Source organism: Lactuca saligna, chromosome 1, assembly GCF_052625555.1.
Source record: "Lactuca saligna cultivar CGN05327 chromosome 1, ASM5262555v1, whole genome shotgun sequence".
Taxonomy (NCBI): domain Eukaryota; kingdom Viridiplantae; phylum Streptophyta; class Magnoliopsida; order Asterales; family Asteraceae; genus Lactuca; species Lactuca saligna.
Genome location: NC_136417.1, coordinates 157,151,713 through 157,176,471, shown reverse-complemented (window position 1 = coordinate 157,176,471; position 24,759 = coordinate 157,151,713). Strand labels below are relative to the sequence as shown.

At 49.8% G+C, this 24,759-nt stretch overlaps 73 non-coding genes across 73 annotated transcripts; all 73 read right to left on the bottom strand.

The window, feature by feature from the left end:
• Positions 1-160: 160 nt before the first annotated feature.
• On the bottom strand, positions 161-274 carry LOC145027342 (5S ribosomal RNA). Its single transcript, XR_013675266.1, has one exon. It is a non-coding gene; the product is annotated as a 5S ribosomal RNA (ribosomal RNA).
• A 217-nt stretch (positions 275-491) lies between these two features.
• On the bottom strand, positions 492-610 carry LOC145027954 (5S ribosomal RNA). The gene has a single exon (XR_013675714.1). It is a non-coding gene; the product is annotated as a 5S ribosomal RNA (ribosomal RNA).
• Positions 611-828: 218 nt separating this feature from the next.
• LOC145026207 (5S ribosomal RNA) lies at positions 829-947 on the bottom strand. Its single transcript, XR_013674194.1, has one exon. It is a non-coding gene; the product is annotated as a 5S ribosomal RNA (ribosomal RNA).
• A 216-nt stretch (positions 948-1,163) lies between these two features.
• Positions 1,164-1,282, bottom strand: LOC145023884 (5S ribosomal RNA). Its single transcript, XR_013671963.1, has one exon. It is a non-coding gene; the product is annotated as a 5S ribosomal RNA (ribosomal RNA).
• Positions 1,283-1,501: 219 nt separating this feature from the next.
• Positions 1,502-1,620, bottom strand: LOC145027136 (5S ribosomal RNA). Its single transcript, XR_013675074.1, has one exon. It is a non-coding gene; the product is annotated as a 5S ribosomal RNA (ribosomal RNA).
• A 218-nt stretch (positions 1,621-1,838) lies between these two features.
• LOC145027942 (5S ribosomal RNA) lies at positions 1,839-1,957 on the bottom strand. The gene has a single exon (XR_013675703.1). It is a non-coding gene; the product is annotated as a 5S ribosomal RNA (ribosomal RNA).
• Positions 1,958-2,176: 219 nt separating this feature from the next.
• On the bottom strand, positions 2,177-2,295 carry LOC145027019 (5S ribosomal RNA). The gene has a single exon (XR_013674964.1). It is a non-coding gene; the product is annotated as a 5S ribosomal RNA (ribosomal RNA).
• A 218-nt stretch (positions 2,296-2,513) lies between these two features.
• On the bottom strand, positions 2,514-2,632 carry LOC145027930 (5S ribosomal RNA). The gene has a single exon (XR_013675692.1). It is a non-coding gene; the product is annotated as a 5S ribosomal RNA (ribosomal RNA).
• Positions 2,633-2,851: 219 nt separating this feature from the next.
• Positions 2,852-2,970, bottom strand: LOC145025512 (5S ribosomal RNA). Its single transcript, XR_013673523.1, has one exon. It is a non-coding gene; the product is annotated as a 5S ribosomal RNA (ribosomal RNA).
• Positions 2,971-3,190: 220 nt separating this feature from the next.
• LOC145026282 (5S ribosomal RNA) lies at positions 3,191-3,309 on the bottom strand. The gene has a single exon (XR_013674263.1). It is a non-coding gene; the product is annotated as a 5S ribosomal RNA (ribosomal RNA).
• A 219-nt stretch (positions 3,310-3,528) lies between these two features.
• Positions 3,529-3,647, bottom strand: LOC145027919 (5S ribosomal RNA). The gene has a single exon (XR_013675681.1). It is a non-coding gene; the product is annotated as a 5S ribosomal RNA (ribosomal RNA).
• A 218-nt stretch (positions 3,648-3,865) lies between these two features.
• Positions 3,866-3,984, bottom strand: LOC145025511 (5S ribosomal RNA). Its single transcript, XR_013673522.1, has one exon. It is a non-coding gene; the product is annotated as a 5S ribosomal RNA (ribosomal RNA).
• Positions 3,985-4,203: 219 nt separating this feature from the next.
• On the bottom strand, positions 4,204-4,322 carry LOC145025773 (5S ribosomal RNA). The gene has a single exon (XR_013673772.1). It is a non-coding gene; the product is annotated as a 5S ribosomal RNA (ribosomal RNA).
• Positions 4,323-4,542: 220 nt separating this feature from the next.
• On the bottom strand, positions 4,543-4,661 carry LOC145026281 (5S ribosomal RNA). Its single transcript, XR_013674262.1, has one exon. It is a non-coding gene; the product is annotated as a 5S ribosomal RNA (ribosomal RNA).
• A 220-nt stretch (positions 4,662-4,881) lies between these two features.
• On the bottom strand, positions 4,882-5,000 carry LOC145027907 (5S ribosomal RNA). Its single transcript, XR_013675669.1, has one exon. It is a non-coding gene; the product is annotated as a 5S ribosomal RNA (ribosomal RNA).
• A 218-nt stretch (positions 5,001-5,218) lies between these two features.
• On the bottom strand, positions 5,219-5,337 carry LOC145025510 (5S ribosomal RNA). Its single transcript, XR_013673521.1, has one exon. It is a non-coding gene; the product is annotated as a 5S ribosomal RNA (ribosomal RNA).
• A 219-nt stretch (positions 5,338-5,556) lies between these two features.
• On the bottom strand, positions 5,557-5,675 carry LOC145025509 (5S ribosomal RNA). Its single transcript, XR_013673520.1, has one exon. It is a non-coding gene; the product is annotated as a 5S ribosomal RNA (ribosomal RNA).
• A 220-nt stretch (positions 5,676-5,895) lies between these two features.
• On the bottom strand, positions 5,896-6,014 carry LOC145026280 (5S ribosomal RNA). The gene has a single exon (XR_013674261.1). It is a non-coding gene; the product is annotated as a 5S ribosomal RNA (ribosomal RNA).
• A 218-nt stretch (positions 6,015-6,232) lies between these two features.
• LOC145026602 (5S ribosomal RNA) lies at positions 6,233-6,350 on the bottom strand. The gene has a single exon (XR_013674565.1). It is a non-coding gene; the product is annotated as a 5S ribosomal RNA (ribosomal RNA).
• A 220-nt stretch (positions 6,351-6,570) lies between these two features.
• LOC145026278 (5S ribosomal RNA) lies at positions 6,571-6,689 on the bottom strand. Its single transcript, XR_013674260.1, has one exon. It is a non-coding gene; the product is annotated as a 5S ribosomal RNA (ribosomal RNA).
• A 218-nt stretch (positions 6,690-6,907) lies between these two features.
• Positions 6,908-7,026, bottom strand: LOC145027896 (5S ribosomal RNA). Its single transcript, XR_013675659.1, has one exon. It is a non-coding gene; the product is annotated as a 5S ribosomal RNA (ribosomal RNA).
• Positions 7,027-7,244: 218 nt separating this feature from the next.
• On the bottom strand, positions 7,245-7,363 carry LOC145026001 (5S ribosomal RNA). Its single transcript, XR_013673988.1, has one exon. It is a non-coding gene; the product is annotated as a 5S ribosomal RNA (ribosomal RNA).
• A 218-nt stretch (positions 7,364-7,581) lies between these two features.
• LOC145025944 (5S ribosomal RNA) lies at positions 7,582-7,700 on the bottom strand. The gene has a single exon (XR_013673935.1). It is a non-coding gene; the product is annotated as a 5S ribosomal RNA (ribosomal RNA).
• A 219-nt stretch (positions 7,701-7,919) lies between these two features.
• On the bottom strand, positions 7,920-8,038 carry LOC145023873 (5S ribosomal RNA). The gene has a single exon (XR_013671952.1). It is a non-coding gene; the product is annotated as a 5S ribosomal RNA (ribosomal RNA).
• A 217-nt stretch (positions 8,039-8,255) lies between these two features.
• Positions 8,256-8,374, bottom strand: LOC145023862 (5S ribosomal RNA). The gene has a single exon (XR_013671941.1). It is a non-coding gene; the product is annotated as a 5S ribosomal RNA (ribosomal RNA).
• A 217-nt stretch (positions 8,375-8,591) lies between these two features.
• On the bottom strand, positions 8,592-8,710 carry LOC145026106 (5S ribosomal RNA). Its single transcript, XR_013674100.1, has one exon. It is a non-coding gene; the product is annotated as a 5S ribosomal RNA (ribosomal RNA).
• A 219-nt stretch (positions 8,711-8,929) lies between these two features.
• Positions 8,930-9,048, bottom strand: LOC145026227 (5S ribosomal RNA). The gene has a single exon (XR_013674213.1). It is a non-coding gene; the product is annotated as a 5S ribosomal RNA (ribosomal RNA).
• Positions 9,049-9,265: 217 nt separating this feature from the next.
• Positions 9,266-9,384, bottom strand: LOC145027885 (5S ribosomal RNA). Its single transcript, XR_013675648.1, has one exon. It is a non-coding gene; the product is annotated as a 5S ribosomal RNA (ribosomal RNA).
• A 220-nt stretch (positions 9,385-9,604) lies between these two features.
• On the bottom strand, positions 9,605-9,723 carry LOC145027874 (5S ribosomal RNA). The gene has a single exon (XR_013675637.1). It is a non-coding gene; the product is annotated as a 5S ribosomal RNA (ribosomal RNA).
• Positions 9,724-9,942: 219 nt separating this feature from the next.
• On the bottom strand, positions 9,943-10,061 carry LOC145025972 (5S ribosomal RNA). The gene has a single exon (XR_013673961.1). It is a non-coding gene; the product is annotated as a 5S ribosomal RNA (ribosomal RNA).
• Positions 10,062-10,279: 218 nt separating this feature from the next.
• LOC145022701 (5S ribosomal RNA) lies at positions 10,280-10,398 on the bottom strand. Its single transcript, XR_013670822.1, has one exon. It is a non-coding gene; the product is annotated as a 5S ribosomal RNA (ribosomal RNA).
• A 219-nt stretch (positions 10,399-10,617) lies between these two features.
• On the bottom strand, positions 10,618-10,736 carry LOC145025632 (5S ribosomal RNA). Its single transcript, XR_013673640.1, has one exon. It is a non-coding gene; the product is annotated as a 5S ribosomal RNA (ribosomal RNA).
• Positions 10,737-10,955: 219 nt separating this feature from the next.
• LOC145027863 (5S ribosomal RNA) lies at positions 10,956-11,074 on the bottom strand. Its single transcript, XR_013675625.1, has one exon. It is a non-coding gene; the product is annotated as a 5S ribosomal RNA (ribosomal RNA).
• A 217-nt stretch (positions 11,075-11,291) lies between these two features.
• Positions 11,292-11,410, bottom strand: LOC145023851 (5S ribosomal RNA). Its single transcript, XR_013671930.1, has one exon. It is a non-coding gene; the product is annotated as a 5S ribosomal RNA (ribosomal RNA).
• A 217-nt stretch (positions 11,411-11,627) lies between these two features.
• On the bottom strand, positions 11,628-11,746 carry LOC145023840 (5S ribosomal RNA). Its single transcript, XR_013671919.1, has one exon. It is a non-coding gene; the product is annotated as a 5S ribosomal RNA (ribosomal RNA).
• A 221-nt stretch (positions 11,747-11,967) lies between these two features.
• LOC145025401 (5S ribosomal RNA) lies at positions 11,968-12,086 on the bottom strand. The gene has a single exon (XR_013673418.1). It is a non-coding gene; the product is annotated as a 5S ribosomal RNA (ribosomal RNA).
• A 219-nt stretch (positions 12,087-12,305) lies between these two features.
• On the bottom strand, positions 12,306-12,424 carry LOC145027851 (5S ribosomal RNA). The gene has a single exon (XR_013675614.1). It is a non-coding gene; the product is annotated as a 5S ribosomal RNA (ribosomal RNA).
• Positions 12,425-12,641: 217 nt separating this feature from the next.
• Positions 12,642-12,760, bottom strand: LOC145027839 (5S ribosomal RNA). Its single transcript, XR_013675602.1, has one exon. It is a non-coding gene; the product is annotated as a 5S ribosomal RNA (ribosomal RNA).
• A 219-nt stretch (positions 12,761-12,979) lies between these two features.
• Positions 12,980-13,098, bottom strand: LOC145027837 (5S ribosomal RNA). The gene has a single exon (XR_013675600.1). It is a non-coding gene; the product is annotated as a 5S ribosomal RNA (ribosomal RNA).
• A 217-nt stretch (positions 13,099-13,315) lies between these two features.
• On the bottom strand, positions 13,316-13,434 carry LOC145023829 (5S ribosomal RNA). Its single transcript, XR_013671908.1, has one exon. It is a non-coding gene; the product is annotated as a 5S ribosomal RNA (ribosomal RNA).
• A 217-nt stretch (positions 13,435-13,651) lies between these two features.
• On the bottom strand, positions 13,652-13,770 carry LOC145023818 (5S ribosomal RNA). The gene has a single exon (XR_013671898.1). It is a non-coding gene; the product is annotated as a 5S ribosomal RNA (ribosomal RNA).
• Positions 13,771-13,991: 221 nt separating this feature from the next.
• On the bottom strand, positions 13,992-14,110 carry LOC145027835 (5S ribosomal RNA). Its single transcript, XR_013675599.1, has one exon. It is a non-coding gene; the product is annotated as a 5S ribosomal RNA (ribosomal RNA).
• A 219-nt stretch (positions 14,111-14,329) lies between these two features.
• Positions 14,330-14,448, bottom strand: LOC145027834 (5S ribosomal RNA). Its single transcript, XR_013675598.1, has one exon. It is a non-coding gene; the product is annotated as a 5S ribosomal RNA (ribosomal RNA).
• A 217-nt stretch (positions 14,449-14,665) lies between these two features.
• On the bottom strand, positions 14,666-14,784 carry LOC145023807 (5S ribosomal RNA). The gene has a single exon (XR_013671887.1). It is a non-coding gene; the product is annotated as a 5S ribosomal RNA (ribosomal RNA).
• A 217-nt stretch (positions 14,785-15,001) lies between these two features.
• LOC145026146 (5S ribosomal RNA) lies at positions 15,002-15,120 on the bottom strand. The gene has a single exon (XR_013674137.1). It is a non-coding gene; the product is annotated as a 5S ribosomal RNA (ribosomal RNA).
• A 221-nt stretch (positions 15,121-15,341) lies between these two features.
• On the bottom strand, positions 15,342-15,460 carry LOC145027833 (5S ribosomal RNA). The gene has a single exon (XR_013675597.1). It is a non-coding gene; the product is annotated as a 5S ribosomal RNA (ribosomal RNA).
• A 219-nt stretch (positions 15,461-15,679) lies between these two features.
• LOC145027832 (5S ribosomal RNA) lies at positions 15,680-15,798 on the bottom strand. The gene has a single exon (XR_013675596.1). It is a non-coding gene; the product is annotated as a 5S ribosomal RNA (ribosomal RNA).
• A 219-nt stretch (positions 15,799-16,017) lies between these two features.
• Positions 16,018-16,136, bottom strand: LOC145026439 (5S ribosomal RNA). Its single transcript, XR_013674413.1, has one exon. It is a non-coding gene; the product is annotated as a 5S ribosomal RNA (ribosomal RNA).
• Positions 16,137-16,353: 217 nt separating this feature from the next.
• Positions 16,354-16,472, bottom strand: LOC145023785 (5S ribosomal RNA). Its single transcript, XR_013671865.1, has one exon. It is a non-coding gene; the product is annotated as a 5S ribosomal RNA (ribosomal RNA).
• A 217-nt stretch (positions 16,473-16,689) lies between these two features.
• LOC145023774 (5S ribosomal RNA) lies at positions 16,690-16,808 on the bottom strand. The gene has a single exon (XR_013671854.1). It is a non-coding gene; the product is annotated as a 5S ribosomal RNA (ribosomal RNA).
• A 221-nt stretch (positions 16,809-17,029) lies between these two features.
• LOC145027831 (5S ribosomal RNA) lies at positions 17,030-17,148 on the bottom strand. Its single transcript, XR_013675595.1, has one exon. It is a non-coding gene; the product is annotated as a 5S ribosomal RNA (ribosomal RNA).
• Positions 17,149-17,367: 219 nt separating this feature from the next.
• Positions 17,368-17,486, bottom strand: LOC145023763 (5S ribosomal RNA). Its single transcript, XR_013671843.1, has one exon. It is a non-coding gene; the product is annotated as a 5S ribosomal RNA (ribosomal RNA).
• A 218-nt stretch (positions 17,487-17,704) lies between these two features.
• LOC145027830 (5S ribosomal RNA) lies at positions 17,705-17,823 on the bottom strand. Its single transcript, XR_013675594.1, has one exon. It is a non-coding gene; the product is annotated as a 5S ribosomal RNA (ribosomal RNA).
• Positions 17,824-18,042: 219 nt separating this feature from the next.
• On the bottom strand, positions 18,043-18,161 carry LOC145023752 (5S ribosomal RNA). The gene has a single exon (XR_013671833.1). It is a non-coding gene; the product is annotated as a 5S ribosomal RNA (ribosomal RNA).
• Positions 18,162-18,379: 218 nt separating this feature from the next.
• On the bottom strand, positions 18,380-18,498 carry LOC145023741 (5S ribosomal RNA). The gene has a single exon (XR_013671822.1). It is a non-coding gene; the product is annotated as a 5S ribosomal RNA (ribosomal RNA).
• A 217-nt stretch (positions 18,499-18,715) lies between these two features.
• Positions 18,716-18,834, bottom strand: LOC145026702 (5S ribosomal RNA). Its single transcript, XR_013674659.1, has one exon. It is a non-coding gene; the product is annotated as a 5S ribosomal RNA (ribosomal RNA).
• A 221-nt stretch (positions 18,835-19,055) lies between these two features.
• On the bottom strand, positions 19,056-19,174 carry LOC145027829 (5S ribosomal RNA). The gene has a single exon (XR_013675593.1). It is a non-coding gene; the product is annotated as a 5S ribosomal RNA (ribosomal RNA).
• A 219-nt stretch (positions 19,175-19,393) lies between these two features.
• Positions 19,394-19,512, bottom strand: LOC145023730 (5S ribosomal RNA). Its single transcript, XR_013671811.1, has one exon. It is a non-coding gene; the product is annotated as a 5S ribosomal RNA (ribosomal RNA).
• Positions 19,513-19,730: 218 nt separating this feature from the next.
• On the bottom strand, positions 19,731-19,849 carry LOC145027828 (5S ribosomal RNA). The gene has a single exon (XR_013675592.1). It is a non-coding gene; the product is annotated as a 5S ribosomal RNA (ribosomal RNA).
• Positions 19,850-20,067: 218 nt separating this feature from the next.
• LOC145027826 (5S ribosomal RNA) lies at positions 20,068-20,186 on the bottom strand. Its single transcript, XR_013675590.1, has one exon. It is a non-coding gene; the product is annotated as a 5S ribosomal RNA (ribosomal RNA).
• A 217-nt stretch (positions 20,187-20,403) lies between these two features.
• Positions 20,404-20,522, bottom strand: LOC145026766 (5S ribosomal RNA). Its single transcript, XR_013674720.1, has one exon. It is a non-coding gene; the product is annotated as a 5S ribosomal RNA (ribosomal RNA).
• A 219-nt stretch (positions 20,523-20,741) lies between these two features.
• LOC145027825 (5S ribosomal RNA) lies at positions 20,742-20,860 on the bottom strand. The gene has a single exon (XR_013675589.1). It is a non-coding gene; the product is annotated as a 5S ribosomal RNA (ribosomal RNA).
• A 217-nt stretch (positions 20,861-21,077) lies between these two features.
• Positions 21,078-21,196, bottom strand: LOC145023719 (5S ribosomal RNA). Its single transcript, XR_013671801.1, has one exon. It is a non-coding gene; the product is annotated as a 5S ribosomal RNA (ribosomal RNA).
• Positions 21,197-21,413: 217 nt separating this feature from the next.
• Positions 21,414-21,532, bottom strand: LOC145023708 (5S ribosomal RNA). The gene has a single exon (XR_013671790.1). It is a non-coding gene; the product is annotated as a 5S ribosomal RNA (ribosomal RNA).
• Positions 21,533-21,753: 221 nt separating this feature from the next.
• On the bottom strand, positions 21,754-21,872 carry LOC145027824 (5S ribosomal RNA). The gene has a single exon (XR_013675588.1). It is a non-coding gene; the product is annotated as a 5S ribosomal RNA (ribosomal RNA).
• Positions 21,873-22,091: 219 nt separating this feature from the next.
• On the bottom strand, positions 22,092-22,210 carry LOC145023697 (5S ribosomal RNA). The gene has a single exon (XR_013671779.1). It is a non-coding gene; the product is annotated as a 5S ribosomal RNA (ribosomal RNA).
• Positions 22,211-22,427: 217 nt separating this feature from the next.
• LOC145023686 (5S ribosomal RNA) lies at positions 22,428-22,546 on the bottom strand. Its single transcript, XR_013671768.1, has one exon. It is a non-coding gene; the product is annotated as a 5S ribosomal RNA (ribosomal RNA).
• A 217-nt stretch (positions 22,547-22,763) lies between these two features.
• Positions 22,764-22,882, bottom strand: LOC145023663 (5S ribosomal RNA). The gene has a single exon (XR_013671746.1). It is a non-coding gene; the product is annotated as a 5S ribosomal RNA (ribosomal RNA).
• A 221-nt stretch (positions 22,883-23,103) lies between these two features.
• On the bottom strand, positions 23,104-23,222 carry LOC145027823 (5S ribosomal RNA). Its single transcript, XR_013675587.1, has one exon. It is a non-coding gene; the product is annotated as a 5S ribosomal RNA (ribosomal RNA).
• Positions 23,223-23,441: 219 nt separating this feature from the next.
• On the bottom strand, positions 23,442-23,560 carry LOC145023652 (5S ribosomal RNA). Its single transcript, XR_013671735.1, has one exon. It is a non-coding gene; the product is annotated as a 5S ribosomal RNA (ribosomal RNA).
• A 219-nt stretch (positions 23,561-23,779) lies between these two features.
• On the bottom strand, positions 23,780-23,898 carry LOC145025737 (5S ribosomal RNA). Its single transcript, XR_013673738.1, has one exon. It is a non-coding gene; the product is annotated as a 5S ribosomal RNA (ribosomal RNA).
• A 217-nt stretch (positions 23,899-24,115) lies between these two features.
• LOC145023641 (5S ribosomal RNA) lies at positions 24,116-24,234 on the bottom strand. Its single transcript, XR_013671724.1, has one exon. It is a non-coding gene; the product is annotated as a 5S ribosomal RNA (ribosomal RNA).
• A 217-nt stretch (positions 24,235-24,451) lies between these two features.
• LOC145023630 (5S ribosomal RNA) lies at positions 24,452-24,570 on the bottom strand. The gene has a single exon (XR_013671713.1). It is a non-coding gene; the product is annotated as a 5S ribosomal RNA (ribosomal RNA).
• Positions 24,571-24,759: the final 189 nt, after the last annotated feature.

Genomic DNA, 24,759 nt, shown 5'->3' with positions numbered 1-24,759 from the left:
TTCGGACGCGAGGCGTGGGACCCACGTGATAGATCGGCTCGGTTCGGGAAACAAGAAAACAATCAACATTGAACCGGAGGCCGCCCGAGCATGGATATAGCAAGAAAGAAAAAAAAAACGCACCTAAAACATAAAAAAACGCAGACGGGCAACGAAAAAGGGGGTGCAACACGAGGACTTCCCAGGGGGTCACCCATCCTAGTACTACTCTCGCCCAAGCACGCTTAACTGCGGAGTTCTAATCCGGTGCATTAGTGCTGGTATGATCGCACCCGAAATACTATCCATGCTTATTGTTTTTATGTCTTACAAGACGCAGAACCTCGTTTGCTTTCGGACGCTAGGCGTGGGACCCACGTGATGGATCGGCTCGGTTCGGGAAACAAGAAAACAATCAACATTGAACCGGAGGCCGCCCGAGCATGGATATAGCAAGAAAGAAAAAAAACGCACCTAAAACATAAAAAAAACGCAGACGGGCAACGAAAAAGGGGGTGCAACACGAGGACTTCCCAGGGGGTCACCCATCCTAGTACTACTCTCGCCCAAGCACGCTTAACTGCGGAGTTCTGATGGGATCCGGTGCATTAGTGCTGGTATGATCGCACCCGAAATACTATCCATGCTTATTGTTTTTATGTCTTACAAGACGCAGAACCTCGTTTGCTTTCGGACGCGAGGCGTGGGACCCACGTGATGGATCGGCTCGGTTCGGGAAACAAGAAAACAATCAACATTGAACCGGAGGCCGCCCGAGCATTGATATACCAAGAAAGAAAAAAAAAACGCACCTAAAACATAAAAAAACGCAGACGGGCAACGAAAAAGGGGGTGCAACACGAGGACTTCCCGGGGGGTCACCCATCCTAGTACTACTCTCGCCCAAGCACGCTTAACAGCGGAGTTCTGATGGGATCCGGTGCATTAGTGCTGGTATGATCGCACCCGAAATACTATCCATGCTTATTGTTTTTATGTCTTACAAGACGCAGAACCTCGTTTGCTTTCGGACGCGAGGCGTGGGACCCACGTGATGGATCGGCTCGGTTCGGGAAACAAGAAAACAATCAACATTGAACCGGAGGCCGCCCGAGCATGGATATAGCAAGAAAGAAAAAAAACGCACCTAAAACATAAAAAAACGCAGACGGGCAACGAAAAAGGGGGTGCAACACGAGGACTTCCCGGGGGGTCACCCATCCTAGTACTACTCTCGCCCAAGCACGCTTAACTGCGGAGTTCTGATGGGATCCGGTGCATTAGTGCTGGTATGATCGCACCCGAAATACTATCCATGCTTATTGTTTTTATGTCTTACAAGACGCAGAACCTCGTTTGCTTTCGGACGCGAGGCGTGGGACCCACGTGATGGATCGGCTCGGTTCGGGAAACAAGAAAACAATCAACATTGAACCGGAGGCCGCCCGAGCATGGATATAGCAAGAAAGAAAAAAAAAAACGCACCTAAAACATAAAAAAACGCAGACTGGCAACGAAAAAGGGGGTGCAACACGAGGACTTCCCGGGGGGTCACCAATCCTAGTAGTACTCTCGCCCAAGCACGCTTAACTGCGGAGTTCTGATGGGATCCGGTGCATTAGTGCTGGTATGATCGCACCCGAAATACTATCCATGCTTATTGTTTTTATGTCTTACAAGACGCAGAACCTCGTTTGCTTTCGGACGCGAGGCGTGGGACCCACGTGATGGATCGGCTCGGTTCGGGAAACAAGAAAACAATCAACATTGAACCGGAGGCCGCCCGAGCATGGATATAGCAAGAAAGAAAAAAAAACGCACCTAAAACATAAAAAAAACGCAGACGGGCAACGAAAAAGGGGGTGCAACACGAGGACTTCCCAGGGGGTCACCCATCCTAGTACTACTCTCGCCCAAGCACGCTTAACTGCGGAGTTCTGATGGGATCCGGTGCATTAGTGCTGGTATGATCGCACCCGAAATACTATCCATGCTTATTGTTTTTATGTCTTACAAGACGCAGAACCTCGTTTGCTTTCGGACGCGAGGCGTGGGACCCACGTGATGGATCGGCTCGGTTCGGAAAAACAAGAAAACAATCAACATTGAACCGGAAGCCGCCCGAGCATGGATATAGCAAGAAAGAAAAAAAACGCACCTAAAACATAAAAAAAAACGCAGACGGGCAACGAAAAAGGGGGTGCAACACGAGGACTTCCCAGGGGGTCACCAATCCTAGTAGTACTCTCGCCCAAGCACGCTTAACTGCGGAGTTCTGATGGGATCCGGTGCATTAGTGCTGGTATGATCGCACCCGAAATACTATCCATGCTTATTGTTTTTATGTCTTACAAGACGCAGAACCTCGTTTGCTTTCGGACGCGAGGCGTGGGACCCACGTGATGGATCGGCTCGGTTCGGGAAACAAGAAAACAATCAACATTGAACCGGAGGCCGCCCGAGCATGGATATACCAAGAAAGAAAAAAAAAACGCACCTAAAACATAAAAAAACGCAGACGGGCAACGAAAAAGGGGGTGCAACACGAGGACTTCCCAGGGGGTCACCCATCCTAGTACTACTCTCGCCCAAGCACGCTTAACTGCGGAGTTCTGATGGGATCCGGTGCATTAGTGCTGGTATGATCGCACCCGAAATACTATCCATGCTTATTGTTTTTATGTCTTACAAGACGCAGAACCTCGTTTGCTTTCGGACGCGAGGCGTGGGACCCACGTGATGGATCGGCTCGGTTCGGGAAACAAGAAAACAATCAACATTGAACCGGAGGCCGCCCGAGCATGGATATAGCAAGAAAGAAAAAAAAAACGCACCTAAAACATAAAAAAAACGCAGACGGGCAACGAAAAAGGGGGTGCAACACGAGGACTTCCCAGGGGGTCACCCATCCTAGTACTACTCTCGCCCAAGCACGCTTGACTGCGGAGTTCTGATGGGATCCGGTGCATTAGTGCTGGTATGATCGCACCCGAAATACTATCCATGCTTATTGTTTTTATGTCTTACAAGACGCAGAACCACGTTTGCTTTCGGACGCGAGGCGTGGGACCCACGTGATGGATCGGCTCGGTTCGGGAAACAAGAAAACAATCAACATTGAACCGGAGGCCGCCCGAGCATGGATATAGCAAGAAAGAAAAAAAAAACGCACCTAAAACATAAAAAAAACGCAGACGGGCAACGAAAAAAGGGGGTGCAACACGAGGACTTCCCAGGGGGTCACCCATCCTAGTACTACTCTCGCCCAAGCACGCTTAACTGCGGAGTTCTGATGGGATCCGATGCATTGGTGCTGGTATGATCGCACCCGAAATACTATCCATGCTTATTGTTTTTATGTCTTACAAGACGCAGAACCTCGTTTGCTTTCGGACGCGAGGCGTGGGACCCACGTGATGGATCGGCTCGGTTCGGGAAACAAGAAAACAATCAACATTGAACCGGAGGCCGCCCGAGCATTGATATAGCAAGAAAGAAAAAAAAAACGCACCTAAAACATAAAAAAAACGCAGACGGGCAACGAAAAAGGGGGTGCAACACGAGGACTTCCCAGGGGGTCACCCATCCTAGTACTACTCTCGCCCAAGCACGCTTAACTGCGGAGTTCTGATGGGATCCGGTGCATTAGTGCTGGTATGATCGCACCCGAAATACTATCCATGCTTATTGTTTTTATGTCTTACAAGACGCAGAACCTCGTTTGCTTTCGGACGCGAGGCGTGGGACCCACGTGATGGATCGGCTCGGTTCGGGAAACAAGAAAACAATCAACATTGAACCGGAGGCCGCCCGAGCATGGATATAGCAAGAAAGAAAAAAAAACGCACCTAAAACATAAAAAAAACGCAGACGGCCAAAGAAAAAGGGGGTGCAACACGAGGACTTCCCAGGGGGTCACCCATCCTAGTACTACTCTCGCCCAAGCACGCTTGACTGCGGAGTTCTGATGGGATCCGGTGCATTAGTGCTGGTATGATCGCACCCGAAATACTATCCATGCTTATTGTTTTTATGTCTTACAAGACGCAGAACCACGTTTGCTTTCGGACGCGAGGCGTGGGACCCACGTGATGGATCGGCTCGGTTCGGGAAACAAGAAAACAATCAACATTGAACCGGAGGCCGCCCGAGCATGGATATAGCAAGAAAGAAAAAAAAAACGCACCTAAAACATAAAAAAAACGCAGACGGGCAACGAAAAAGGGGGTGCAACACGAGGACTTCCCAGGGGGTCACCCATCCTAGTACTACTCTCGCCCAAGCACGCTTGACTGCGGAGTTCTAATGGGATCCGGTGCATTAGTGCTGGTATGATCGCACCCGAAATACTATCCATGCTTATTGTTTTTATGTCTTACAAGACGCAGAACCACGTTTGCTTTCGGACGCGAGGCGTGGGACCCACGTGATGGATCGGCTCGGTTCGGGAAACAAGAAAACAATCAACATTGAACCGGAGGCCGCCCGAGCATGGATATAGCAAGAAAGAAAAAAAAAACGCACCTAAAACATAAAAAAAACGCAGACGGGCAACGAAAAAAGGGGGTGCAACACGAGGACTTCCCAGGGGGTCACCCATCCTAGTACTACTCTCGCCCAAGCACGCTTAACTGCGGAGTTCTGATGGGATCCGATGCATTGGTGCTGGTATGATCGCACCCGAAATACTATCCATGCTTATTGTTTTTATGTCTTACAAGACGCAGAACCTCGTTTGCTTTCGGACGCGAGGCGTGGGACCCACGTGATGGATCGGCTCGGTTCGGGAAACAAGAAAACAATCAACATTGAACCGGAGGCCGCCCGAGCATTGATATAGCAAGAAAGAAAAAAAAAAACGCACCTAAAACATAAAAAAAACGCAGACGGGCAACGAAAAAGGGGGTGCAACACGAGGACTTCCCAGGGGGTCACCCATCCTAGTACTACTCTCGCCCAAGCACGCTTAACTGCGGAGTTCTGATGGGATCCGGTGCATTAGTGCTGGTATGATCGCACCCGAAATACTATCCATGCTTATTGTTTTTATGTCTTACAAGACGCAGAACCTCGTTTGCTTTCGGACGCGAGGCGTGGGACCCACGTGATGGATCGGCTCGGTTCGGGAAACAAGAAAACAATCAACATTGAACCGGAGGCCGCCCGAGCATGGATATAGCAAGAAAGAAAAAAAAACGCACCTAAAACATAAAAAAAACGCAGACGGCCAAAGAAAAAGGGGGTGCAACACGAGGACTTCCCAGGGGGTCACCCATCCTAGTACTACTCTCGCCCAAGCACGCTTGACTGCGGAGTTCTGATGGGATCCGGTGCATTAGTGCTGGTATGATCGCACCCGAAATACTATCCATGCTTATTGTTTTTATGTCTTACAAGACGCAGAACCACGTTTGCTTTCGGACGCGAGGCGTGGGACCCACGTGATGGATCGGCTCGGTTCGGGAAACAAGAAAACAATCAACATTGAACCGGAGGCCGCCCGAGCATGGATATAGCAAGAAAGAAAAAAAAAACGCACCTAAAACATAAAAAAAACGCAGACGGGCAACGAAAAAGGGGGTGCAACACGAGGACTTCCCAGGGGGTCACCCATCCTAGTACTACTCTCGCCCAAGCACGCTTGACTGCGGAGTTCTGATGGGATCCGGTGCATTAGTGCTGGTATGATCGCACCCGAAATACTATCCATGCTTATTGTTTTTATGTCTTACAAGACGCAGAACCACGTTTGCTTTCGGACGCGAGGCGTGGGACCCACGTGATGGATCGGCTCGGTTCGGGAAACAAGAAAACAATCAACATTGAACCGGAGGCCGCCCGAGCATGGATATAGCAAGAAAGAAAAAAAAAACGCACCTAAAACATAAAAAAAACGCAGACGGGCAACGAAAAAAGGGGGTGCAACACGAGGACTTCCCAGGGGGTCACCCATCCTAGTACTACTCTCGCCCAAGCACGCTTAACTGCGGAGTTCTGATGGGATCCGATGCATTGGTGCTGGTATGATCGCACCCGAAATAGTATCCATGCTTATTGTTTTTATGTCTTACAAGACGCAGAACCTCGTTTGCTTTCGGACGCGAGGCGTGGGACCCACGTGATGGATCGGCTCGGTTCGGGAAACAAGAAAACAATCAACATTGAACCGGAGGCCGCCCGAGCATTGATATAGCAAGAAAGAAAAAAAAACGCACCTAAAACATAAAAAAAACGCAGACGGGCAACGAAAAAGGGGGTGCAACACGAGGACTTCCAGGGGGTCACCCATCCTAGTACTACTCTCGCCCAAGCACGCTTAACTGCGGAGTTCTGATGGGATCCGGTGCATTAGTGCTGGTATGATCGCACCCGAAATACTATCCATGCTTATTGTTTTTATGTCTTACAAGACGCAGAACCACGTTTGCTTTCGGACGCGAGGCGTGGGACCCACGTGATGGATCGGCTCGGTTCGGGAAACAAGAAAACAATCAACATTGAACCGGAGGCCGCCCGAGCATGGATATAGCAAGAAAGAAAAAAAAAACGCACCTAACACATAAAAAAAACGCAGACGGGCAACGAAAAAAGGGGGTGCAACACGAGGACTTCCCAGGGGGTCACCCATCCTAGTACTACTCTCGCCCAAGCACGCTTAACTGCGGAGTTCTGATGGGATCCGATGCATTGGTGCTGGTATGATCGCACCCGAAATACTATCCATGCTTATTGTTTTTATGTCTTACAAGACGCAGAACCTCGTTTGCTTTCGGACGCGAGGCGTGGGACCCACGTGATGGATCGGCTCGGTTCGGGAAACAAGAAAACAATCAACATTGAACCGGAGGCCGCCCGAGCATTGATATAGCAAGAAAGAAAAAAAAAACGCACCTAAAACATAAAAAAAACGCAGACGGGCAACGAAAAGGGGGTGCAACACGAGGACTTCCCAGGGGGTCACCCATCCTAGTACTACTCTCGCCCAAGCACGCTTAACTGCGGAGTTCTGATGGGATCCGGTGCATTAGTGCTGGTATGATCGCACCCGAAATACTATCCATGCTTATTGTTTTTATGTCTTACAAGACGCAGAACCTCGTTTGCTTTCGGACGCGAGGCGTGGGACCCACGTGATGGATCGGCTCGGTTCGGGAAACAAGAAAACAATCAACATTGAACCGGAGGCCGCCCGAGCATGGATATAGCAAGAAAGAAAAAAAAACGCACCTAAAACATAAAAAAAACGCAGACGGGCAAAGAAAAAGGGGGTGCAACACGAGGACTTCCCGGGGGGTCACCCATCCTAGTACTACTCTCGCCCAAGCACGCTTAACGGCGGAGTTCTGATGGGATCCGGTGCATTAGTGCTGGTATGATCGCACCCGAAATACTATCCATGCTTATTGTTTTTATGTCTTACAAGACGCAGAACCTCGTTTGCTTTCGGACGCGAGGCGTGGGACCCACGTGATGGATCGGCTCGGTTCGGGAAACAAGAAAACAATCAACATTGAACCGGAGGCCGCCCGAGCATGGATATAGCAAGAAAGAAAAAAAAAACGCACCTAAAACATAAAAAAACGCAGACGGGCAACGAAAAAGTGGGTGCAACACGAGGACTTCCCAGGGGGTCACCCATCCTAGTACTACTCTCGCCCAAGCACGCTTAACTGCAGAGTTCTGATGGGATCCGGTGCATTAGTGCTGGTATGATCGCACCCGAAATACTATCCATGCTTATTGTTTTTATGTCTTACAAGACGCAGAACCTCGTTTGCTTTCGGACGCGAGGCGTGGGACCCACGTGATGGATCGGCTCGGTTCGGGAAACAAGAAAACAATCAACATTGAACCGGAGGCCGCCCGAGCATTGATATACCAAGAAAGAAAAAAAAAACGCACCTAAAACATAAAAAAAACGCAGACGGGCAACGAAAAAGGGGGTGCAACACGAGGACTTCCCGGGGGGTCACCCATCCTAGTACTACTCTCGCCCAAGCACGCTTAACTGCGGAGTTCTGATGGGATCCGGTGCATTAGTGCTGGTATGATCGCACCCGAAATACTATCCATGCTTATTGTTTTTATGTCTTACAAGACGCAGAACCTCGTTTGCTTTCGGACGCGAGGCGTGGGACCCACGTGATGGATCGGCTCGGTTCGGGAAACAAGAAAACAATCAACATTGAACCGGAGGCCGCCCGAGCATGGATATAGCAAGAAAGAAAAAAAAACGCACCTAAAACATAAAAAAACGCAGACGGGCAACGAAAAAGGGGGTGCAACACGAGGACTTCCCGGGGGGTCACCCATCCTAGTACTACTCTCGCCCAAGCACGCTTAACTGCGGAGTTCTGATGGGATCCGGTGCATTAGTGCTGGTATGATCGCACCCGAAATACTATCCATGCTTATTGTTTTTATGTCTTACAAGACGCAGAACCTCGTTTGCTTTCGGACGCGAGGCGTGGGACCCACGTGATGGATCGGCTCGGTTCGGGAAACAAGAAAACAATCAACATTGAACCGGAGGCCGCCCGAGCATGGATATAGCAAGAAAGAAAAAAAAACGCACCTCAAACATAAAAAAAACGCAGACGGGCAACGAAAAAGGGGTGCAACACGAGGACTTCCCAGGGGGTCACCCATCCTAGAACTACTCTCGCCCAAGCACGCTTAACTGCGGAGTTCTGATGGGATCCGGTGCATTAGTGCTGGTATGATCGCACCCGAAATACTATCCATGCTTATTGTTTTTATGTCTTACAAGACGCAGAACCTCGTTTGCTTTCGGACGCGAGGCGTGGGACCCACGTGATGGATCGGCTCGGTTCGGGAAACAAGAAAACAATCAACATTGAACCGGAGGCCGCCCGAGCATGGATATAGCAAGAAAGAAAAAAAAAACGCACCTAAAACATAAAAAAAACGCAGACGGGCAACGAAAAAGAGGGTGCAACACGAGGACTTCCCAGGGGGTCACCCATCCTAGAACTACTCTCGCCCAAGCACGCTTAACTGCGGAGTTCTGATGGGATCCGGTGCATTAGTGCTGGTATGATCGCACCCGAAATACTATCCATGCTTATTGTTTTTATGTCTTACAAGACGCAGAACCTCATTTGCTTTCGGACGCGAGGCGTGGGACCCACGTGATGGATCGGCTCGGTTCGGGAAACAAGGAAACAATCAACATTGAACCGGAGGCCGCCCGAGCATGGATATAGCAAGAAAGAAAAAAAAACGCACCTAAAACATAAAAAAAACGCAGACGGGCAACGAAAAAGGGGTGCAACACGAGGACTTCCCAGGGGGTCACCCATCCTAGTACTACTCTCGCCCAAGCACGCTTAACTGCGGAGTTCTGATGGGATCCGGTGCATTAGTGCTGGTATGATCGCACCCGAAATACTATCCATGCTTATTGTTTTTATGTCTTACAAGACGCAGAACCTCGTTTGCTTTCGGACGCGAGGCGTGGGACCCACGTGATGGATCGGCTCGGTTCGGGAAACAAGAAAACAATCAACATTGAACCGGAGGCCGCCCGAGCATGGATATAGCAAGAAAGAAAAAAAAAACGCACCTAAAACATAAAAAAAAACGCAGACGGGCAACGAAAAAGGGGGTGCAACACGAGGACTTCCCAGGGGGTCACCCATCCTAGTACTACTCTCGCCCAAGCACGCTTAACTGCGGAGTTCTGATGGGATCCGGTGCATTAGTGCTGGTATGATCGCACCCGAAATACTATCCATGCTTATTGTTTTTATGTCTTACAAGACGCAGAACCTCGTTTGCTTTCGGACGCGAGGCGTGGGACCCACGTGATGGATCGGCTCGGTTCGGGAAACAAGAAAACAATCAACCTTGAACCGGAGGCCGCCCGAGCATGGATATAGCAAGAAAGAAAAAAAAAACGCACCTAAAACATAAAAAAAACGCAGACGGGCAACGAAAAAGGGGGTGCAACACGAGGACTTCCCAGGGGGTCACCCATCCTAGTACTACTCTCGCCCAAGAACGCTTAACTGCGGAGTTCTGATGGGATCCGGTGCATTAGTGCTGGTATGATCGCACCCGAAATACTATCCATGCTTATTGTTTTTATGTCTTACAAGACGCAGAACCTCGTTTGCTTTCGGACGCGAGGCGTGGGACCCACGTGATGGATCGGCTCGGTTCGGGAAACAAGAAAACAATCAACATTGAACCGGAGGCCGCCCGAGCATGGATATAGCAAGAAAGAAAAAAAAACGCACCTAAAACATAAAAAAAACGCAGACGGGCAACGAAAAAGGGGGTGCAACACGAGGACTTCCCAGGGGGTCACCCATCCTAGTACTACTCTCGCCCAAGCACGCTTAACTGCGGAGTTCTAATGGGATCCGGTGCATTAGTGCTGGTATGATCGCACCCGAAATACTATCCATGCTTATTGTTTTTATGTCTTACAAGACGCAGAACCTCGTTTGCTTTCGGACGCGAGGCGTGGGACCCACGTGATGGATCGGCTCGGTTCGGGAAACAAGAAAACAATCAACATTGAACCGGAGGCCGCCCGAGCATGGATATAGCAAGAAAGAAAAAAAAAACGCACCTAAAACATAAAAAAAACGCAGACGGGCAACGAAAAAGGGGTTGCAACACGAGGACTTCCCAGGGGGTCACCCATCCTAGTACTACTCTCGCCCAAGCACGCTTAACTGCGGAGTTCTGATGGGATCCGGTGCATTAGTGCTGGTATGATCGCACCCGAAATACTATCCATGCTTATTGTTTTTATGTCTTACAAGACGCAGAACCTCGTTTGCTTTCGGACGCGAGGCGTGGGACCCACGTGATGGATCGGCTCGGTTCGGGAAACAAGAAAACAATCAACATTGAACCGGAGGCCGCCCGAGCATGGATATAGCAAGAAAGAAAAAAAAAACGCACCTAAAACATAAAAAAAACGCAGACGGGCAACGAAAAAGGGGGTGCAACACGAGGACTTCCCAGGGGGTCACCCATCCTAGTACTACTCTCGCCCAAGCACGCTTAACTGCGGAGTTCTGATGGGATCCGGTGCATTAGTGCTGGTATGATCGCACCCGAAATACTATCCATGCTTATTGTTTTTATGTCTTACAAGACGCAGAACCTCGTTTGCTTTCGGACGCGAGGCGTGGGACCCACGTGATGGATCGGCTCGGTTCGGGAAACAAGAAAACAATCAACATTGAACCGGAGGCCGCCCGAGCATGGATATACCAAGAAAGAAAAAAAAACGCACCTAAAACATAAAAAAACGCAGACGGGCAACGAAAAAGGGGGTGCAACACGAGGACTTCCCGGGGGGTCACCCATCCTAGTACTACTCTCGCCCAAGCACGCTTAACTGCGGAGTTCTGATGGGATCCGGTGCATTAGTGCTGGTATGATCGCACCCGAAATACTATCCATGCTTATTGTTTTTATGTCTTACAAGACGCAGAACCTCGTTTGCTTTCGGACGCGAGGCGTGGGACCCACGTGATGGATCGGCTCGGTTCGGGAAACAAGAAAACAATCAACATTGAACCGGAGGCCGCCCGAGCATGGATATAGCAAGAAAGAAAAAAAAACGCACCTAAAACATAAAAAAACGCAGACGGGCAACGAAAAAGGGGGTGCAACACGAGGACTTCCCGGGGGGTCACCCATCCTAGTACTACTCTCGCCCAAGCACGCTTAACTGCGGAGTTCTGATGGGATCCGGTGCATTAGTGCTGGTATGATCGCACCCGAAATACTATCCATGCTTATTGTTTTTATGTCTTACAAGACGCAGAACCTCGTTTGCTTTCGGACGCGAGGCGTGGGACCCACGTGATGGATCGGCTCGGTTCGGGAAACAAGAAAAAACAATCAACATTGAACCGGAGGCCGCCCGAGCATGGATATAGCAAGAAAGAAAAAACAAACGCACCTAAAACATAAAAAAAACGCAGATGGGCAACGAAAAACGAGGTGCAACACGAGGACTTCCCAGGGGGTCACCCATCCTAGTACTACTCTCGCCCAAGCACGCTTAACTGCGGAGTTCTGATGGGATCCGGTGCATTAGTGCTGGTATGATCGCACCCGAAATACTATCCATGCTTATTGTTTTTATGTCTTACAAGACGCAGAACCTCGTTTGCTTTCGGACGCGAGGCGTGGGACCCACGTGATGGATCGGCTCGGTTCGGGAAACAAGAAAACAATCAACATTGAACCGGAGGCCGCCCGAGCATGGATATAGCAAGAAAGAAAAAAAAAACGCACCTAAAACATAAAAAAAACGCAGACGGGCAACGAAAAAGGGGGTGCAACACGAGGACTTCCCAGGGGGTCACCCATCCTAGTACTACTCTCGCCCAAGCACGCTTAACTGCGGAGTTCTGATGGGATCCGGTGCATTAGTGCTGGTATGATCGCACCCGAAATACTATCCATGCTTATTGTTTTTATGTCTTACAAGACGCAGAGCCTCGTTTGCTTTCGGACGCGAGGCGTGGGACCCACGTGATGGATCGGCTCGGTTCGGGAAACAAGAAAACAATCAACATTGAACCGGAGGCCGCCCGAGCATGGATATAGCAAGAAAGAAAAAAAACGCACCTAAAACATAAAAAAAACGCAGACGGGCAACGAAAAAGGGGGTGCAACACGAGGACTTCCCAGGGGGTCACCCATCCTAGTACTACTCTCGCCCAAGCACGCTTAACTGCGGAGTTCTGATGGGATCCGGTGCATTAGTGCTGGTATGATCGCACCCGAAATACTATCCATGCTTATTGTTTTTATGTCTTACAAGACGCAGAACCTCGTTTGCTTTCGGACGCGAGGCGTGGGACCCACGTGATGGATCGGCTCGGTTCGGGAAACAAGAAAACAATCAACATTGAACCGGAGGCCGCCCGAGCATGGATATAGCAAGAAAGAAAAAAAAAACGCACCTAAAACATAAAAAAAACGCAGACGGGCAACGAAAAAGGGGGTGCAACACGAGGACTTCCCAGGGGGTCACCCATCCTAGTACTACTCTCGCCCAAGCACGCTTAACTGCGGAGTTCTGATGGGATCCGGTGCATTAGTGCTGGTATGATCGCACCCGAAATACTATCCATGCTTATTGTTTTTATGTCTTACAAGACGCAGAACCTCGTTTGCTTTCGGACGCGAGGCGTGGGACCCACGTGATGGATCGGCTCGGTTCGGGAAACAAGAAAACAATCAACATTGAACCGGAGGCCGCCCGAGCATGGATATACCAAGAAAGAAAAAAAAACGCACCTAAAACATAAAAAAACGCAGACGGGCAACGAAAAAGGGGGTGCAACACGAGGACTTCCCGGGGGGTCACCCATCCTAGTACTACTCTCGCCCAAGCACGCTTAACTGCGGAGTTCTGATGGGATCCGGTGCATTAGTGCTGGTATGATCGCACCCGAAATACTATCCATGCTTATTGTTTTTATGTCTTACAAGACGCAGAACCTCGTTTGCTTTCGGACGCGAGGCGTGGGACCCACGTGATGGATCGGCTCGGTTCGGGAAACAAGAAAACAATCAACATTGAACCGGAGGCCGCCCGAGCATGGATATAGCAAGAAAGAAAAAAAAACGCACCTAAAACATAAAAAAACGCAGACGGGCAACGAAAAAGGGGGTGCAACACGAGGACTTCCCGGGGGGTCACCCATCCTAGTACTACTCTCGCCCAAGCACGCTTAACTGCGGAGTTCTGATGGGATCCGGTGCATTAGTGCTGGTATGATCGCACCCGAAATACTATCCATGCTTATTGTTTTTATGTCTTACAAGACGCAGAACCTCGTTTGCTTTCGGACGCGAGGCGTGGGACCCACGTGATGGATCGGCTCGGTTCGGGAAACAAGAAAAAACAATCAACATTGAACCGGAGGCCGCCCGAGCATGGATATAGCAAGAAAGAAAAAACAAACGCACCTAAAACATAAAAAAAACGCAGATGGGCAACGAAAAACGGGGTGCAACACGAGGACTTCCCAGGGGGTCACCCATCCTAGTACTACTCTCGCCCAAGCACGCTTAACTGCGGAGTTCTGATGGGATCCGGTGCATTAGTGCTGGTATGATCGCACCCGAAATACTATCCATGCTTATTGTTTTTATGTCTTACAAGACGCAGAACCTCGTTTGATTTCGGACGCGAGGCGTGGGACCCACGTGATGGATCGGCTCGGTTCGGGAAACAAGAAAACAATCAACATTGAACCGGAGGCCGCCCGAGCATGGATATAGCAAGAAAGAAAAAAAAAACGCACCTAAAACATAAAAAAAACGCAGACGGGCAACGAAAAAGGGGGTGCAACACGAGGACTTCCCAGGGGGTCACCCATCCTAGTACTACTCTCGCCCAAGCACGCTTAACTGCGGAGTTCTGATGGGATCCGGTGCATTAGTGCTGGTATGATCGCACCCGAAATACTATCCATGCTTATTGTTTTTATGTCTTACAAGACGCAGAACCTCGTTTGCTTTCGGACGCGAGGCGTGGGACCCACGTGATGGATCGGCTCGGTTCGGGAAACAAGAAAACAATCAACATTGAACCGGAGGCCGCCCGAGCATGGATATACCAAGAAAGAAAAAAAAACGCACCTAAAACATAAAAAAACGCAGACGGGCAACGAAAAAGGGGGTGCAACACGAGGACTTCCCGGGGGGTCACCCATCCTAGTACTACTCTCGCCCAAGCACGCTTAACTGCGGAGTTCTGATGGGATCCGGTGCATTAGTGCTGGTATGATCGCACCCGAAATACTATCCATGCTTATTGTTTTTATGTCTTACAAGACGCAGAACCTCGTTTGCTTTCGGACGCGAGGCGTGGGACCCACGTGATGGATCGGCTCGGTTCGGGAAACAAGAAAACAATCAACATTGAACCGGAGGCCGCCCGAGCATGGATATAGCAAGAAAGAAAAAAAAACGCACCTAAAACATAAAAAAACGCAGACGGGCAACGAAAAAGGGGGTGCAACACGAGGACTTCCCGGGGGGTCACCCATCCTAGTACTACTCTCACCCAAGCACGCTTAACTGCGGAGTTCTGATGGGATCCGGTGCATTAGTGCTGGTATGATCGCACCCGAAATACTATCCATGCTTATTGTTTTTATGTCTTACAAGACGCAGAACCTCGTTTGCTTTCGGACGCGAGGCGTGGGACCCACGTGATGGATCGGCTCGGTTCGGGAAACAAGAAAAAACAATCAACATTGAACCGGAGGCCGCCCGAGCATGGATATAGCAAGAAAGAAAAAACAAACGCACCTAAAACATAAAAAAAACGCAGATGGGCAACGAAAAACGGGGTGCAACACGAGGACTTCCCAGGGGGTCACCCATCCTAGTACTACTCTCGCCCAAGCACGCTTAACTGCGGAGTTCTGATGGGATCCGGTGCATTAGTGCTGGTATGATCGCACCCGAAATACTATCCATGCTTATTGTTTTTATGTCTTACAAGACGCAGAACCTCGTTTGCTTTCGGACGCGAGGCGTGGGACCCACGTGATGGATCGGCTCGGTTCGGGAAACAAGAAAACAATCAACATTGAACCGGAGGCCGCCCGAGCATGGATATAGCAAGAAAGAAAAAAAAAACGCACCTAAAACATAAAAAAAACGCAGACGGGCAACGAAAAAGGGGGTGCAACACGAGGACTTCCCAGGGGGTCACCCATCCTAGTACTACTCTCGCCCAAGCACGCTTAACTGCGGAGTTCTGATGGGATCCGGTGCATTAGTGCTGGTATGATCGCACCCGAAATACTATCCATGCTTATTGTTTTTATGTCTTACAAGACGCAGAACCTCGTTTGCTTTCGGACGCGAGGCGTGGGACCCACGTGATGGATCGGCTCGGTTCGGGAAACAAGAAAACAATCAACATTGAACCGGAGGCCGCCCGAGCATGGATATAGCAAGAAAGAAAAAAAAAACGCACCTAAAACATAAAAAAAACGCAGACGGGCAACGAAAAAGGGGGTGCAACACGAGGACTTCCCGGGGGGTCACCCATCCTAGTAGTACTCTCGCCCAAGCACGCTTAACTGCGGAGTTCTGATGGGATCCGGTGCATTAGTGCTGGTATGATCGCACCCGAAATACTATCCATGCTTATTGTTTTTATGTCTTACAAGACGCAGAACCTCGTTTGCTTTCGGACGCGAGGCGTGGGACCCACGTGATGGATCGGCTCGGTTCGGGAAACAAGAAAACAATCAACATTGAACCGGAGGCCGCCCGAGCATGGATATAGCAAGAAAGAAAAAAAAACGCACCTAAAACATAAAAAAACGCAGACGGGCAACGAAAAAGGGGGTGCAACACGAGGACTTCCCGGGGGGTCACCCATCCTAGTACTACTCTCGCCCAAGCACGCTTAACTGCGGAGTTCTGATGGGATCCGGTGCATTAGTGCTGGTATGATCGCACCCGAAATACTATCCATGCTTATTGTTTTTATGTCTTACAAGACGCAGAACCTCGTTTGCTTTCGGACGCGAGGCGTGGGACCCACGTGATGGATCGGCTCGGTTCGGGAAACAAGAAAACAATCAACATTGAACCGGAGGCCGCCCGAGCATGGATATAGCAAGAAAGAAAAAAAAACGCACCTAAAACATAAAAAAACGCAGACGGGCAACGAAAAAGGGGGTGCAACACGAGGACTTCCCGGGGGGTCACCCATCCTAGTACTACTCTCGCCCAAGCACGCTTAACTGCGGAGTTCTGATGGGATCCGGTGCATTAGTGCTGGTATGATCGCACCCGAAATACTATCCATGCTTATTGTTTTTATGTCTTACAAGACGCAGAACCTCGTTTGCTTTCGGACGCGAGGCGTGGGACCCACGTGATGGATCGGCTCGGTTCGGGAAACAAGAAAAAACAATCAACATTGAACCGGAGGCCGCCCGAGCATGGATATAGCAAGAAAGAAAAAACAAACGCACCTAAAACATAAAAAAAACGCAGATGGGCAACGAAAAACGGGGTGCAACACGAGGACTTCCCAGGGGGTCACCCATCCTAGTACTACTCTCGCCCAAGCACGCTTAACTGCGGAGTTCTGATGGGATCCGGTGCATTAGTGCTGGTATGATCGCACCCGAAATACTATCCATGCTTATTGTTTTTATGTCTTACAAGACGCAGAACCTCGTTTGCTTTCGGACGCGAGGCGTGGGACCCACGTGATGGATCGGCTCGGTTCGGGAAACAAGAAAACAATCAACATTGAACCGGAAGCCGCCCGAGCATGGATATAGCAAGAAAGAAAAAAAAAACGCACCTAAAACATAAAAAAAACGCAGACGGGCAACGAAAAAGGGGGTGCAACACGAGGACTTCCCGGGGGGTCACCCATCCTAGTACTACTCTCGCCCAAGCACGCTTAACTGCGGAGTTCTGATGGGATCCGGTGCATTAGTGCTGGTATGATCGCACCCGAAATACTATCCATGCTTATTGTTTTTATGTCTTACAAGACGCAGAACCTCGTTTGCTTTCGGACGCGAGGCGTGGGACCCACGTGATGGATCGGCTCGGTTCGGGAAACAAGAAAACAATGAACATTGAACCGGAGGCCGCCCGAGCATGGATATAGCAAGAAAGAAAAAAAAAACGCACCTAAAACATAAAAAAACGCAGACGGGCAACGAAAAATGGGGTGCAACACGAGGACTTCCCAGGGGGTCACCCATCCTAGTACTACTCTCGCCCAAGCACGCTTAACTGCGGAGTTCTGATGGGATCCGGTGCATTAGTGCTGGTATGATCGCACCCGAAATACTATCCATGCTTATTGTTTTTATGTCTTACAAGACGCAGAACCTCGTTTGCTTTCGGACGCGAGGCGTGGGACCCACGTGATGGATCGGCTCGGTTCGGGAAACAAGAAAACAATCAACATTGAACCGGAGGCCGCCCGAGCATGGATATAGCAAGAAAGAAAAAAAAAACGCACCTAAAACATAAAAAAAACGCAGACGGGCAACGAAAAAGGGGGTGCAACACGAGGACTTCCCGGGGGGTCACCCATCCTAGTACTACTCTCGCCCAAGCACGCTTAACTGCGGAGTTCTGATGGGATCCGGTGCATTAGTGCTGGTATGATCGCACCCGAAATACTATCCATGCTTATTGTTTTTATGTCTTACAAGACGCAGAACCTCGTTTGCTTTCGGACGCGAGGCGTGGGACCCACGTGATGGATCGGCTCGGTTCGGGAAACAAGAAAACAATCAACATTGAACCGGAGGCCGCCCGAGCATGGATATAGCAAGAAAGAAAAAAAAAACGCACCTAAAACATAAAAAAACGCAGACGGGCAACGAAAAAGGGGGTGCAACACGAGGACTTCCCGGGGGGTCACCCATCCTAGTACTACTCTCGCCCAAGCACGCTTAACTGCGGAGTTCTGATGGGATCCGGTGCATTAGTGCTGGTATGATCGCACCCGAAATACTATCCATGCTTATTGTTTTTATGTCTTACAAGACGCAGAACCTCGTTTGCTTTCGGACGCGAGGCGTGGGACCCACGTGATGGATCGGCTCGGTTCGGGAAACAAGAAAACAATCAACATTGAACCGGAGGCCGCCCGAGCATGGATATAGCAAGAAAGAAAAAAAAACGCACCTAAAACATAAAAAAACGCAGACGGGCAACGAAAAAGGGGGTGCAACACGAGGACTTCCCGGGGGGTCACCCATCCTAGTACTACTCTCGCCCAAGCACGCTTAACTGCGGTGTTCTGATGGGATCCGGTGCATTAGTGCTGGTATGATCGCACCCGAAATACTATCCATGCTTATTGTTTTTATGTCTTACAAGACGCAGAACCTCGTTTGCTTTCGGACGCGAGGCGTGGGACCCACGTGATGGATCGGCTCGGTTCGGGAAACAAGAAAAAACAATCAACATTGAACCGGAGGCCGCCCGAGCATGGATATAGCAAGAAAGAAAAAACAAACGCACCTAAAACATAAAAAAAACGCAGATGGGCAACGAAAAACGGGGTGCAACACGAGGACTTCCCAGGGGGTCACCCATCCTAGTACTACTCTCGCCCAAGCACGCTTAACTGCGGAGTTCTGATGGGATCCGGTGCATTAGTGCTGGTATGATCGCACCCGAAATACTATCCATGCTTATTGTTTTTATGTCTTACAAGACGCAGAACCTCGTTTGCTTTCGGACGCGAGGCGTGGGACCCACGTGATGGATCGGCTCGGTTCGGGAAACAAGAAAACAATCAACATTGAACCGGAAGCCGCCCGAGCATGGATATAGCAAGAAAGAAAAAAAAAACGCACCTAAAACATAAAAAAAACGCAGACGGGCAACGAAAAAGGGGGTGCAACACGAGGACTTCCCGGGGGGTCACCCATCCTAGTACTACTCTCGCCCAAGCACGCTTAACTGCGGAGTTCTGATGGGATCCGGTGCATTAGTGCTGGTATGATCGCACCCGAAATACTATCCATGCTTATTGTTTTTATGTCTTACAAGACGCAGAACCTCGTTTGCTTTCGGACGCGAGGCGTGGGACCCACGTGATGGATCGGCTCGGTTCGGGAAACAAGAAAACAATGAACATTGAACCGGAGGCCGCCCGAGCATGGATATAGCAAGAAAGAAAAAAAAAACGCACCTAAAACATAAAAAAACGCAGACGGGCAACGAAAAATGGGGTGCAACACGAGGACTTCCCAGGGGGTCACCCATCCTAGTACTACTCTCGCCCAAGCACGCTTAACTGCGGAGTTCTGATGGGATCCGGTGCATTAGTGCTGGTATGATCGCACCCGAAATACTATCCATGCTTATTGTTTTTATGTCTTACAAGACGCAGAACCTCGTTTGCTTTCGGACGCGAGGCGTGGGACCCACGTGATGGATCGGCTCGGTTCGGGAAACAAGAAAACAATCAACATTGAACCGGTGGCCGCCCGAGCATGGATATAGCAAAAAAGAAAAAAAAAACGCACCTAAAACATAAAAAAACGCAGACGGGCAACGAAAAAGGGGGTGCAACACGAGGACTTCCCAGGGGGTCACCCATCCTAGTACTACTCTCGCCCAAGCACGCTTAACTGCGGAGTTCTGATGGGATCCGGTGCATTAGTGCTGGTATGATCGCACCCGAAATACTATCCATGCTTATTGTTTTTATGTCTTACAAGACGCAGAGCCTCGTTTGCTTTCGGACGCGAGGCGTGGGACCCACGTGATGGATCGGCTCGGTTCGGGAAACAAGAAAACAATCAACATTGAACCGGAGGCCGCCCGAGCATGGATATAGCAAGAAAGAAAAAAAACGCACCTAAAACATAAAAAAAACGCAGACGGGCAACGAAAAAGTGGGTGCAACACGAGGACTTCCCAGGGGGTCACCCATCCTAGTACTACTCTCGCCGAAGCACGCTTAACTGCGGAGTTCTGATGGGATCCGGTGCATTAGTGCTGGTATGATCGCACCCGAAATACTATCCATGCTTATTGTTTTTATGTCTTACAAGACGCAGAACCTCGTTTGCTTTCGGACGCGAGGCGTGGGACCCACGTGATGGATCGGCTCGGTTCGGGAAACAAGAAAACAATCAACATTGAACCGGAGGCCGCCCGAGCATGGATATAGCAAGAAAGAAAAAAAAAACGCACCTAAAACATAAAAAAAACGCAGACGGGCAACGAAAAAGGGGGTGCAACACGAGGACTTCCCAGGGGGTCACCCATCCTAGTACTACTCTCGCCCAAGCACGCTTAACTGCGGAGTTCTGATGGGATCCGGTGCATTAGTGCTGGTATGATCGCACCCGAAATACTATCCATGCTTATTGTTTTTATGTCTTACAAGACGCAGAACCTCGTTTGCTTTCGGACGCGAGGCGTGGGACCCACGTGATGGATCGGCTCGGTTCGGGAAACAAGAAAACAATCAACATTGAACCGGAGGCCGCCCGAGCATGGATATACCAAGAAAGAAAAAAAAACGCACCTAAAACATAAAAAAACGCAGACGGGCAACGAAAAAGGGGGTGCAACACGAGGACTTCCCGGGGGGTCACCCATCCTAGTACTACTCTCGCCCAAGCACGCTTAACTGCGGAGTTCTGATGGGATCCGGTGCATTAGTGCTGGTATGATCGCACCCGAAATACTATCCATGCTTATTGTTTTTATGTCTTACAAGACGCAGAACCTCGTTTGCTTTCGGACGCGAGGCGTGGGACCCACGTGATGGATCGGCTCGGTTCGGGAAACAAGAAAACAATCAACATTGAACCGGAGGCCGCCCGAGCATGGATATAGCAAGAAAGAAAAAAAAACGCACCTAAAACATAAAAAAACGCAGACGGGCAACGAAAAAGGGGGTGCAACACGAGGACTTCCCGGGGGGTCACCCATCCTAGTACTACTCTCGCCCAAGCACGCTTAACTGCGGAGTTCTGATGGGATCCGGTGCATTAGTGCTGGTATGATCGCACCCGAAATACTATCCATGCTTATTGTTTTTATGTCTTACAAGACGCAGAACCTCGTTTGCTTTCGGACGCGAGGCGTGGGACCCACGTGATGGATCGGCTCGGTTCGGGAAACAAGAAAAAACAATCAACATTGAACCGGAGGCCGCCCGAGCATGGATATAGCAAGAAAGAAAAAACAAACGCACCTAAAACATAAAAAAAACGCAGATGGGCAACGAAAAACGGGGTGCAACACGAGGACTTCCCAGGGGGTCACCCATCCTAGTACTACTCTCGCCCAAGCACGCTTAACTGCGGAGTTCTGATGGGATCCGGTGCATTAGTGCTGGTATGATCGCACCCGAAATACTATCCATGCTTATTGTTTTTATGTCTTACAAGACGCAGAACCTCGTTTGCTTTCGGACGCGAGGCGTGGGACCCACGTGATGGATCGGCTCGGTTCGGGAAACAAGAAAACAATCAACATTGAACCGGAAGCCGCCCGAGCATGGATATAGCAAGAAAGAAAAAAAAAACGCACCTAAAACATAAAAAAAACGCAGACGGGCAACGAAAAAGGGGGTGCAACACGAGGACTTCCCGGGGGGTCACCCATCCTAGTACTACTCTCGCCCAAGCACGCTTAACTGCGGAGTTCTGATGGGATCCGGTGCATTAGTGCTGGTATGATCGCACCCGAAATACTATCCATGCTTATTGTTTTTATGTCTTACAAGACGCAGAACCTCGTTTGCTTTCGGACGCGAGGCGTGGGACCCACGTGATGGATCGGCTCGGTTCGGGAAACAAGAAAACAATCAACATTGAACCGGAGGCCGCCCGAGCATGGATATACCAAGAAAGAAAAAAAAACGCACCTAAAACATAAAAAAACGCAGACGGGCAACGAAAAAGGGGGTGCAACACGAGGACTTCCCGGGGGGTCACCCATCCTAGTACTACTCTCGCCCAAGCACGCTTAACTGCGGAGTTCTGATGGGATCCGGTGCATTAGTGCTGGTATGATCGCACCCGAAATACTATCCATGCTTATTGTTTTTATGTCTTACAAGACGCAGAACCTCGTTTGCTTTCGGACGCGAGGCGTGGGACCCACGTGATGGATCGGCTCGGTTCGGGAAACAAGAAAACAATCAACATTGAACCGGAGGCCGCCCGAGCATGGATATAGCAAGAAAGAAAAAAAAACGCACCTAAAACATAAAAAAACGCAGACGGGCAACGAAAAAGGGGGTGCAACACGAGGACTTCCCGGGGGGTCACCCATCCTAGTACTACTCTCGCCCAAGCACGCTTAACTGCGGAGTTCTGATGGGATCCGGTGCATTAGTGCTGGTATGATCGCACCCGAAATACTATCCATGCTTATTGTTTTTATGTCTTACAAGACGCAGAACCTCGTTTGCTTTCGGACGCGAGGCGTGGGACCCACGTGATGGATCGGCTCGGTTCGGGAAACAAGAAAAAACAATCAACATTGAACCGGAGGCCGCCCGAGCATGGATATAGCAAGAAAGAAAAAACAAACGCACCTAAAACATAAAAAAAACGCAGATGGGCAACGAAAAACGGGGTGCAACACGAGGACTTCCCAGGGGGTCACCCATCCTAGTACTACTCTCGCCCAAGCACGCTTAACTGCGGAGTTCTGATGGGATCCGGTGCATTAGTGCTGGTATGATCGCACCCGAAATACTATCCATGCTTATTGTTTTTATGTCTTACAAGACGCAGAACCTCGTTTGCTTTCGGACGCGAGGCGTGGGACCCACGTGATGGATCGGCTCGGTTCGGGAAACAAGAAAACAATCAACATTGAACCGGAAGCCGCCCGAGCATGGATATAGCAAGAAAGAAAGAAAAAACGCACCTAAAACATAAAAAAAACGCAGACGGGCAACGAAAAAGGGGGTGCAACACGAGGACTTCCCGGGGGGTCACCCATCCTAGTACTACTCTCGCCCAAGCACGCTTAACTGCGGAGTTCTGATGGGATCCGGTGCATTAGTGCTGGTATGATCGCACCCGAAATACTATCCATGCTTATTGTTTTTATGTCTTACAAGACGCAGAACCTCGTTTGCTTTCGGACGCGAGGCGTGGGACCCACGTGATGGATCGGCTCGGTTCGGGAAACAAGAAAACAATGAACATTGAACCGGAGGCCGCCCGAGCATGGATATAGCAAGAAAGAAAAAAAAAACGCACCTAAAACATAAAAAAAACGCAGACGGGCAACGAAAAAGGGGGGGCAACACGAGGACTTCCCAGGGGGTCACCCATCCTAGTACTACTCTCGCCCAAGCACGCTTAACTGCGGAGTTCTGATGGGATCCGGTGCATTAGTGCTGGTATGATCGCACCCGAAATACTATCCATGCTTATTGTTTTTATGTCTTACAAGACGCAGAACCTCGTTTGCTTTCGGACGCGAGGCGTGGGACCCACGTGATGGATCGGCTCGGTTCGGGAAACAAGAAAACAATCAACATTGAACCGGAGGCCGCCCGAGCATGGATATACCAAGAAAGAAAAAAAAACGCACCTAAAACATAAAAAAACGCAGACGGGCAACGAAAAAGGGGGTGCAACACGAGGACTTCCCGGGGGGTCACCCATCCTAGTACTACTCTCGCCCAAGCACGCTTAACTGCGGAGTTCTGATGGGATCCGGTGCATTAGTGCTGGTATGATCGCACCCGAAATACTATCCATGCTTATTGTTTTTATGTCTTACAAGACGCAGAACCTCGTTTGCTTTCGGACGCGAGGCGTGGGACCCACGTGATGGATCGGCTCGGTTCGGGAAACAAGAAAACAATCAACATTGAACCGGAGGCCGCCCGAGCATGGATATAGCAAGAAAGAAAAAAAAACGCACCTAAAACATAAAAAAACGCAGACGGGCAACGAAAAAGGGGGTGCAACACGAGGACTTCCCGGGGGGTCACCCATCCTAGTACTACTCTCGCCCAAGCACGCTTAACTGCGGAGTTCTGATGGGATCCGGTGCATTAGTGCTGGTATGATCGCACCCGAAATACTATCCATGCTTATTGTTTTTATGTCTTACAAGACGCAGAACCTCGTTTGCTTTCGGACGCGAGGCGTGGGACCCACGTGATGGATCGGCTCGGTTCGGGAAACAAGAAAAAACAATCAACATTGAACCGGAGGCCGCCCGAGCATGGATATAGCAAGAAAGAAAAAACAAACGCACCTCAAA